At 41.7% G+C, this 9,451-nt stretch overlaps 1 pseudogene; it reads right to left on the bottom strand.

The window, feature by feature from the left end:
- Positions 1-9,086: 9,086 nt before the first annotated feature.
- LOC126424753 (5S ribosomal RNA) lies at positions 9,087-9,204 on the bottom strand (annotated as a pseudogene).
- Positions 9,205-9,451: the final 247 nt, after the last annotated feature.

The following is a 9,451-nucleotide window of genomic DNA, read 5'->3' as shown; positions in this document are numbered from 1 at the left end:
ATCTCACACAGAAATATTGTATAATTCAAGCGTGACAAGTTTGAAAAAGAACAGTTAGAAGAACCTTAAAAGTGAAACTAAACAAGCCAACAGCTTCTTGTATTAAAAGAGGTTTTTGGAACCTAGTCCAATGCAACTACATGGTTCCATGAGCATACTAAGGTGATAAACATCAAATGCGAATAACAACTGTGAAATGATGATGAAAAGTGCGATTATAATAAACTGTATCAGGTTAGGGAAGGGGCACTCAAGAACCGAAGTAACTTTTTTTACTCTTGTTGTTGCTGAGAACCTCTGCACGCACTATTTGTTTTGTCGTTGAAGCTTTGCAATTTCATTAACCGTTGTCAATCTATTTTACAGTAATTGTCGTTATTATGTCTTTACATATCGATTGCCAATTCTTTTCTTTAACCTTCCGGTGGGCGCGCCTGTGGAACTCGCACGAGCAAGGCGCGTGCAGCACTGACTGCTGCCTCCAGAAAATCGGCTTTTCCGCTCATGTAGCAACCCTGTTTTCGATGTGATTGCTACGAGGAAGTAAATGACATCTGGCGCATGGATTGTGTTGACAGTAAAACCGACTGCAGGTATAATAATTCAAACGCCTTCACTACCACTTATCACATACACATCAACGTCTCACTGGAGGGTTAAGTGCAAGTCACGGAGTTTCAGTAATTCTGTTTCAAATTTCAGCAGTTCTATTAGGCACTGCATTTATCATAACTGTAACCTGTGACAATATTACAATACCTGATAAGTAACAAGCACGAAAAAGAATGCACACCCGAACAGCTCAGAGTTTTCACAACGACCCACTCACAAACTTGAGTCTGTACCTATTGTGTATCCCTGGTACTCCCCCGACATGCAACTGCTACGTCTCCGGGGACCCGAACGCTCACGAGAAGAGCCGAAGATTTGCGTGACAGCAGACGAGAAACACTTTTTTCCGCGGTTTGATGACACCTTCGCAACACGGATAAGGCGCTGATTACAATAAGAATTTGAGGAAAAACAGAAACCAACCTCGTTATAGGCAAATCCAGGAAAGATCAGTGTATCGCTCTACAATCAAGGGCGCTAACATTTTAAAATATTTGCGAGGTGTGTGGAGAATAGCTTAGCCAATATCGTAATTTGATATGTCGCGGAAGAAACGCACGTTTATCGGTTAATGGTGCTAGTATGAAAAAGAAATGCCCACTGTGTGATCTGTCAGTCTTTTCTGGCCGGTAGTACACTAACAAATTTTTCTGAAACAGGTGGTGTCTCAAATATATTCGACATACCGAAGTGTAATAGGGAACTTTTGTCAAATGTTGCCTATCGCCAAATTTATTTGATCAAATCTAGCGCATCCTCTTAGATTCGATCAAAGAAATCGACCGTCTTTCAAGTATGTCGTTCGGCTGGCATGTGTAAACACACTGTGAAAAGATCGTGGGTTGTGTATATGGAGTGACGTTCAAAATGCAAACGAGGTCGCATTCCGGAGCTTATTGTGGAGCAATAAATAAGGATACGTGTAATACTCTGAGATGAAATAAGGTGTACTTCCTTTTTTTTTTTTGGCAGGGAGACACTGAAATGCACCCTCTTTCTGCAAAACGAATTGGAATACTCTCTTTATCACGGACTGAAAATTAGCACATTACGCTTCTGCCATGTTGCGCATGACGTCACAGAAGAAGACTTTGCGCCCGTTTTGTATGTTGGAGTCTGTGTGGTTTCGTGAGTTGTCGTTTTCACTTAGTTGCTTTTGTGTAGTGGGTTATTTGCAAGTGGAAGTGTCTTGAATATGTGTAAGTAATGCCAGGTTGTTCCGTTGTTGTCCGTAATTCTCACAATCGCCAATTAAGGGGACGAAGTAGTCCTTCATGCTTTCCCTCACTATGCAAGTATACAAAGGATTTGGCCGTAGAAATGCTATAGAAAAGACACTATGAGTGTTGCAAATGCTAGAATATGCTCTCATGATTTAAAAAGAATGATAATGTTAGAGACTTCCGTTTGGAACTGCTAATATACCGCGGAAATGAGTGCTGAAGAGCGTTGTATTTACGTGGAACTGCTAATATACCGCGGAAATGAGTGCTGAAGAGCGTTGTATTTACGTCGTGTAACTTGCGTTGTAGTAGTACCGGCAGTCCTAGCACACCACTGGTAGCAGAAGAAGGGAATGAACCTTTCAACAAATGTGAAGTCCACAGAGAATACATATGGAATTTAGAAGAGCTTTCACCGTGGAAGAAGAGCGCTGTCAGATGTTCAAAGAAATGACGTCTTCAGTGAAGAAAGTAATCGAAAATGCACTTGTGTCTCGTGAAATTAATCGAATATGTTCTTCCAATCAAACCACAAGTTTGTTACGTGTGTCTAAAAGGGCCGGCCGCGGTGGCCGTGCGGTTCTAGGCGCTGCAGTCCAGAGCCGCGGGACTGCTACGGTCGCAGGTTCGAATCCTGCCTCGGGCATGGATGTGTGTGATGTCCTTAGGTTAGTTAGGTTTAAGTAGTTCTAAGTTCTAGGGGACTGATGACCTAAGTCCCATAGTGCTCAGAGCCATTTGAACCATTTTTGTCAAAAAGGGTGTGCGTCAAGAAGAACATTATTTTGCAATTCGTTTTTTTTGTGCACCATTGCGCAGAAAAGTTACAATCATTACTGGAAAAAAAAAAATCGGATATCCTCTATCTGCAGTATCAGCCTTGCGTTCTTGGATAACCACAGTTTCAGTGGCCACAAGTTGTTTTGAAGGTTGTTCTAGTTGGATTAGCTAACTCAGATGCTTTCTAGAAATAAGACCCTTGTATAATTTCTTGAGTGAAAACAACAGTGCCCATCTGTTAGTTGCTTTAAACTTGTGATGAATACGAAATGAAAATGAGCTTTATGTAGGTCGTGTTCAGTCGTTAAAACTTTTATCAGAAAAAATTACGAGCTCATTTCGAACATTTACTTTGACAGAATACTGCTTTTTTTAATCTGTTTCGATACGACATATGCTTGATTTTTTTTTTACAAAAATCAGCAGTATCTGTTCAAAAGATGGTTAGGTTATTGGACATAGAGGCAGCATTCTAGCAATAGCAGAATATGAATCTACATTTCATCGTTTCATTACTTCAGTAGAAACTGAAACGTACCACAAATACATCGCGTCAGTGCGCAGCCCCACACGTTTCCCGTCGCCCACGAGAATACAGCAGTTGGCGCGTATGTCTCAACACGTGACACTGCAGCTGTCTCCTGCGGGGAGTGAGTAACTATTTCAGAAGAGTTTAATTATCCTTAAGTGATCAAGTTCTCGATAGTACACGACGAAGTTAAGACCTACAGTGGGTACCTTTTCATTGACATATTGATTTTCCATGGGTCCTGCACAGATCCGAGTGTTCGTGAATTGTCGCAGAGAAGCCCACTAGCGTGAAGTCACATGTTTGTTGCGAGGGCTATTCGTGAGGCAGACGCTGTTCGTTAGTGACGTCACAGCATGAGTCAGTAGCAGCACAGCAGCACAGAACCTTATTTTTCTACAGACATGGCGTTTCATCGATGATGCAGCAACAGTAGCTGAAAGTGAATTGGAACTGAGTTTTGTACTAAATGTAATGAAAAAGCAACACAAGGGGACGTGTTAGAAGAATAAACTGTATGTTGCAGCCAGGAAAGAGAAACTTGATAGGTAAATGCAAGGTGTGGAAGCAGGGACAAGGCCAAAAAGGTCTTTTATAAGAATAAATAACAGCTAATGTCCAAGAATGTAAAAATCGTGCCTAGTTTTGATGCATCAAGATGAGTCTGAAGTCAGTAAATAAATTCGCAAATGGAACTATAATCGGCGTGAAGCATTAGAAAGCAAACATGCAGATATAATCAGTTTCTTTTCAAATGGCTCTGAGCACTATGGGACTTAACATCTATGGTCATCAGTCCCCTAGAACTTAGAACTACTTAAACCTAACTAACCTAAGGACAGCACACAACACCCAGCCATCACGAGGCAGAGAAAATCCCTGACCCCGCCGGGAAGTTTCTTTTGAACCCAAACGTATCAGGCAACAGGTCATTTCTCACACTAAAGCGTTTTCGGCGAGAAGAATCACCGCCCTGTTTATTGATTGGGGAACGATGAAACTAAAGACAATTAACAACAGCAGTACACAGTAAATATCATGCGGTTATTTTGTTACTACAAGCCAAACATTCTGAAAGAACTATGACGAAATATTTGACGCCATTGTAATCTGTAACAAACGTTTTTGTCCTACGTCGAAAATCTTTGTCAAAGTTATATCAATATTTGATCAAATTTCTTTGTCAAGGAAATTCGGTAGTGTAAGACTGGCCTAAGAAATGCTGTTTTGTTCGCTTGGCAGTGAAACATGATTTGACGATCACGTCAAAAGACACTGAGTTTGAATTTTCTCAAAAATTCGATAACTGGAAGCAGTAGAGCGAAAGAAACGTGATTCACTTAATGTAAAAAAAATTGTGGATCTTATTAAACTGCAGATAGATTCACATGATTATTTATTTATTTATTATCATCCCAATGTTCACATTTGTGATATAGAATTTGTCAGGATACATTTCAACAACTAGATAATATCTTAACAAAAAATTTTTCTATGCTGAATTCATATGAATCCATCTTATGTTTAATACAATATACAACTTATAAGTGTTTTTATAACATAATTTCTTATGTGCTTGACAGACCTATTCCTTGATGTCGTGATTTCATTTGTCACATTTATGATATCATATATTCTTATACAGTTGAGCAGAGCTATTCACTTATACTGTAGCGACATTTGTTAAGCATGTTGTTCTTAATCTTGCAAATTCTTGAAATTATTCTAAGTAGAAAACATTCTGAAAGGTCTTCATGTTCTCTTATTTTTCCCTATTGGACATAATTTTTTTTTACATTCAGTGTTAGCTTGTTTGCACTAAACCATTTTTGTATATCTTGTAGGACATGTCCACAGTACTGTGCAATGACTGCTTCGTATCACTAACTATTAAATTAGTATCATCAGCAAATAACATGATTCTAGCTTTTCTCTCTGACGCCTGAATATCATTAATATAAATGAGGAACAGCAAGGGGCCTAATACACTTCCTTGGGGTACTCCTACTGTGACCTCCCTTGAATCTGATCTTAGTTTAATTTTTTTGGTTAATATTTGGTGCTGTAATTTCAACCACCTGCATCCTCTTTTCCAGATACGACTCAAAGTGTCTGCCCTGCCAGTCTGATGTAACCAAGACTAGAGATAGTAGCTGCGAAGTCGAATATGTGGCTACTCACGTAGGTTATCAGAATTTTAAATGATATAGGCCTGACGGAAACAGGAAAAATGTTTGCTGTTGACATCGCCATGGAGTTCAGTTCTGTGCAATACACGATAAAACAAGAGAACCGGCTTCCAAGTCTGAGTGAATCCATCGGGTAACAAATATGATAAATATGGCCTCAGATGTGTACTGTCTCATTTCCCAATGGTTGGCATTAGGAGAAACTAGCATTAGAGAGTAAACTAGATTTAGAGGCATTCATATACTATCAAAGATAATATTATGTCACAAAACTCTGGTACTGCAAAAGGTTATATATTTTTAATCATTGTGTATTGGATTAGGAGATTAGAATAAAGGGAAATGGAGTAACATCACAAAAGTGAAGCTATTGCCAAACATATTGGTTTGCTCGTAATATTTGTTGTCAAGTGTGTATGCATTCCACATTGCAGTGGTACTTTATACTACATCAAAGTAATCAGAACTAATTACTAGTTAGATGTATGAAACCTAAGAGGGCAAGTGTCCCACAGTACTTTAACTGAGAAACTCACTTTCGGGGCTCTACAAGATGCTACCACTGGCTTCAGTTGATGGCTGTGCTGAGCACAGGTAGTGCCACCTCCCCTTATTCTAACCTCCTTGGTACTGAGAACATTATTTATGGTAAAATATTATGTACTGGAAATCATTGTGCATTCTGTTAGGCCTGTATGTATCATGGAAACTCCTAAAATAGCTGGTTGTTGTATAACAAATAACATTTATTTGTTCTCACATAAGATAAAACAGAAACAAGAGTAAACTACTTTCACCATGCTGAATCCAGCAAAGATAGTTTTGTATAGTGAGTGATGGGTTTGCACACTCATTGTGGTGAAGTGGATTGGTGAGGTCGCCACATCAGCCTCCTCACCCCAGTCTCCCCCCCCCCCCCCCCCCCGCCACTTTCCTTTTAAACTGGGTGCCCCAGTATGTGGAGGATAGCAGTAGTATAGTGGGGTTTGTAGCGCAATTGGATATTCAATTGATATGCAAATTAATTAAATTGATCACTTAGTCACCCATCCCCACATCCTCCTCAGATGACGTCACGTGTTTTTCTCACCTACGTGTGCCCCAGCCCCCTCAACCACCTAGCCTGCTGGCGGGAATTTCGAATTTTGGCGAGAATTTCGAATTTTCGTGGGAATTTCTTTGTCCTAGGGCTCTACTGATATCGCACCCCACTCCCCAACTTGGAAGAGGCGGGAAATGAAGAATGGCGGTGCCCTTTGCGGTACTCGAACCCTGATCCTCCTGGGTGGAAAGTCCAAGTGCATCCCCTAACATATGGAAACTGTCCAGATGTGGGAGAGGAAGGTTAAGTTAGTGTACTTGATTTATTTTGGTTGGGAAACTGACGCAAATATCTGTCCGAATTACGTGATTAATTACGAAGATAGGGTGTAATTACACAACTATATGCATAGCGCTACACAAGGACGGCATAAAAGCGCAATACAGCTCAAAAACTTGCGACACCATACAACTGGTGTTACCCTGCTGGGAAAAAATTTCGCAATACCACTCGTAACTAGCGACAGACAAACTTTACCCTACACCTACAAGCTGGCGGGAAAGAGGCAGGGGTGTAAGATACTATCTATATTCTTTTTGGTGGGAAATACGTTCAACTGACGAGATGCTAGTGTTGGACATAGCGGAGTTTAAAAAGTGCATTACCTGTAAGCATACAGGTTTGACGTTAGAGTTCACTACAGATGCGAAACCAGCACTTGTAATGAATGGATCAATATGCAGCACATGTACTGGGGGAAAACCGTCGTCCTAAAAGACTGCAGAGTGCAGAGGGGGTGGTAGCTGAATGTGTGTTCTTCCCGATGTACAATCACAAACCAAGGCCTTCTCATTTCCCCTCACACCTCCCCCTCGCCCTCCCCTCTCTTTGATGCTCCGCCAAGTGTCTCACGCCCCCGCTACCATCCTCTAAGGCCACTGCCCCAATCAGCTTTCCACCATGTGGCTGCCACCTTAAGGCGAGGCTCCTACACCTGCATAATAGCGTGTATAGTCGACTAAACAATAGGAGATAAAAGGACGGCCGCCTCAAGTGCAACTTGTTCCTCTAAAATTTAGTGACAGGGCCCCCATGCACCACCACCCTCAACCATCTGGCCGCCACCTTAAGGTGAAGCTCCTACACCAACACAGTAGTGTGTATAGTCAACTAAATAATAGGAGATAAAAGAATGACCGCCTCAAGAGCAACTTGTCGCTCTAAAATATACCGTCGGAGCACCCACACGACGCCCCCCCCCCCCCCCCCCTCCCAGACAGCGGGATTGTGTCTGGCGACCACCACAGCAGACCTAACCCTCCCTCTCACCTCGCCCACAGCAGCCCGCCGTTCTGCGACAGAACAATTGTATTTGACATCAACGCATCTATAATCAAGCATCTATTTCAAAGGCAAAACACATTTGCGACCGTAATAAATGACCTCTTTCCATGAAAGGTAAATTCCATTTTCTTTTAGTTTTGTGAGCAAAATCAGTATAGTTTTTACGTTAGACTGCAGTCGCATCTCATTATCATTTTGTAATGTCCAGCGAAGTGTACTGCCACCGATCACAAATGATCAGCAGAGACATGCCTACATTACGTAAAATCGGGAAAAAACCACTTTGACTATTTTGATACGCGAATTACCAATCGCCACAGAATGTCCTCATTATTTCGAAACCATCATTAGAGTAAAGAAAAAGCGAGAATTTAAAGTCCAAAGAAAAGAAACTATATTAAGCAATTTCTTCCATCTTGTTGAACAAATTACACGACCTGAGAGCATCTCTTGCGTTCATTGTCTGCAAATAAACTCTCATGTACGTGTGTATTACAGCCATTTCAGACAATCTTTCACGCCATTGGTACACATGTTGGAAAAAAACCACACTTATTTAACGTTTGACAACAAGAAGCTGTAATTCAAGAGAACGTATTCCCCTTTTACGAATGCGATGCTATATCATACCAGTGTTTAAGAAACAAATCGTGAGAGCCTATCTCGCCCTGTGTAGGTGGGTGATTGAAATTTCGTTAAAAGGTATCGTGGCAACGAAAAAAAAAGAAACGCTTGTCAAGAATCATTCTGTGGTGCCCTAGCCATCTCCTCCGCCCACCAGGCGTCATGTCATTGATATCAATTTGGTAGGCTAATTACTTAAATTGATCATGAGAGTCAATTTTTTTTTAAGCAGTCAGATTACACTCGCCAAATAGGACAATTGGGAATCCACAGAAGGAACACGATGTTCTTTTCGAGGAACACTATTTAGAAATGTCACCTGAAGCTGACCACAGAGGGTTTCTACAACCCACAACATACATTTCGCATAAGGACCGCACTATTAAAAACACAACCATCACCCTGCATGAAAGCAGTCTTGAGTCTACAGGCACACACGGTCACTGATAGAGCTACGCTTTCAGGCAGAAATGCCTTCCGCAATTTGGAAACAAGTATATCCATTCAACCACATATTTGCGTTGGATTCTGTAGAACTCCTCCCGAACAGGCCATGGAGGCCCAAAGGTACCGACCGGCCGCCGTGTCATCTTCAGCCCGCAGGCGTCACTGGATGTGGATATGGAGGGGCATGTGGTCAGCACACCGCTCTCCCGGCCATATGTCAGTTTCCGAGACCGGAGCTGATACTTCTCATTCTAGTAGTCCTCAGTTTGCCTCACAAGGGCTGAGTGCACCCTGCTTGCCAACAGCGCTCAGCATACCGGATGGTCACACATCCAAATGCTAGCCTAGCTTGACAGCGCTTAACTTCGGTGATCTGATGGGAACCGGTGTTACCACTGTGGCAAGGCCGTTGGCTGGATCCTGTGGAGACATCTTTTAATGATTACAGCCACTGGTGAATCATATTCGTGCCACTCTCGTATCTCGAAACGAGTCACCCTTTTTTTTTTGTTCTGAACCTATGTGCTAAGGATCCCATACACCAAGAATTCCAGTGCTGTTTTTAGACAGTCCCTTGCAACTTGTAACTGCTCCTAAGTCTCTGCTCTGCCCTCTCTGCAGCTTAGTCCATGTGATTATCCCAATTTAAGTCCAACCTGTA

The sequence above is a fragment of the Schistocerca serialis genome, chromosome 1 (genome assembly GCF_023864345.2).
Source record: "Schistocerca serialis cubense isolate TAMUIC-IGC-003099 chromosome 1, iqSchSeri2.2, whole genome shotgun sequence".
Lineage (NCBI taxonomy): Eukaryota > Metazoa > Arthropoda > Insecta > Orthoptera > Acrididae > Schistocerca > Schistocerca serialis.
Note: the sequence above shows the minus strand (reverse complement) of the source record. Positions and strands in the feature narration are given on the sequence as shown.